The sequence below is a fragment of the Halyomorpha halys genome, unplaced genomic scaffold (genome assembly GCF_000696795.3).
Source record: "Halyomorpha halys isolate HHAL.00 unplaced genomic scaffold, Hhal_1.1 Scaffold210.1, whole genome shotgun sequence".
NCBI classification, from domain to species: Eukaryota; Metazoa; Arthropoda; class Insecta; order Hemiptera; family Pentatomidae; genus Halyomorpha; species Halyomorpha halys.
This window is the reverse complement of record NW_027113191.1, coordinates 111256-112640: the sequence shown is the minus strand read 5'-3', so window position 1 is coordinate 112640 and position 1385 is coordinate 111256. Positions and strand designations below refer to the sequence as shown.

At 33.2% G+C, this 1385-nt stretch overlaps 1 protein-coding gene across 4 annotated transcripts in view; it reads left to right on the top strand.

Annotated features, from left to right (window-relative positions):
• The window catches only part of LOC106679611 (UDP-glycosyltransferase UGT5), a 14670-nt gene that overhangs the window by 2725 nt on the left and 10560 nt on the right, over window positions 1-1385 (top strand). The window contains exon 1 of one of the 4 annotated variants that reach the window (XM_014418866.2): window positions 1171-1224. The exons of 1 other annotated variant lie outside the window; for it this stretch is intronic. The gene's annotated coding sequence lies outside the window, so the exon portion shown is untranslated. Of the gene's footprint in view, window positions 1-1170; window positions 1261-1385 lie in introns of those variants that run through there. 2 more of the 4 variants (XM_014418867.3, XM_067050771.1) reach the window with 2 other exon arrangements.

Genomic DNA, 1385 nt, shown 5'->3' with positions numbered 1-1385 from the left:
GCATCCCGCAAAATGATTTATAAGACGTTGTCACGTCAAAAGATGGTATATAATAAAGATCCATAAAAATAATATTAGATAACTTTTATTAAATTCAACTTTCATTCTAACATTTTAATAAGACACTAAATATGAAAAAATGACTGAGGATAACTGACTATATGCTGTCCCAAGGGAGGAACACAACTAATTTCTCTGATCAATAACCACTATAACATTATAACGACTACAACATTATAACACTATAACACATTTAGAGGCAATATTTGCATGCTAATTAATTAGTAGGGTCAGTTAGTAATGTGTACTTTTTGTTTTGTTATAATTTTGATAAGTTATGTTAGGATTGTATTTATGAAGGGGTCATCCTTTAATCGGAAGTTGCCAGCATATGTCCCAGCCCTGAATGAGGTTCATTCTTATGGATCTTTTAATGTAGGATAAGGGAACTGAACTGTGGTTAATGAAGCTCATTAAATACTACTTTGACCTAAACATATATATTTTCTTTTCCTCTAGAAAGGAAGGTCATTAGTTGATTAAAATCAATTATAAATTATTTTAAAAAAATAATAATAATAAAACATATATATAAAAGAATAATATGAAAAAAAAAATTTGAAAACAAAATATTAATTTCTAGTTGATGTCATATTGTTAAAAAAAAGAGATGGTGAGATAGGCTGTCAGCAAAGATACACAAATAAACAAAACGTATTTATTTGTACCGACGTTTCGACCTGAATTTCAGGCCTTCATCAAGGTAGCTTAAGCGAATGTTCCGTTTAAAGTAAAATATATACATATAAAGCGAAAAATTAAAGAAATGAAATCGCAATAACAGAGGTTGAACTTGGATGACAGGTGATATTATTTTTTCTCTGATCCCTCTAAAAACAGAGAGAAAAAATAATAGTGAATGCTTTATTATGTAAAAAAAGGAATAAATATTATTGGGTATTACCTTTTACTACCTTTCGTATTTTATAGTTACCTCTAGTGTTTATTTATTATTTGTGAAATGGCCATTATAAATGGTCCTATTTTTAAAATCTGGAGGTGACAGCACAGATGATAGATATGAGTAGGCACTGTCAGCACTAGCTGACCTTGAGGTAGTAGTAGAACTGGAGGAGAGGGGGGGACCTCTCAGCTGATGATTGCCTGCCTTCCTGAAAATAGCGATAACTTCGACACGAGCTCACTTGCACAAAGCTTGGGGGCGTAAGTATGGTAGGGTGCTAAGCGAATGTGAGTACCGTGAGTACCATAGGACGATAAGTGAATGTTGTGAGTACGGCAGGGTGCTAAGTGAATGCCGTAAGTACGGCAGGATACAAAGTGAATGTTGAGAGTACGGCAGGGGGCTAAGTGAATGTCGTGAG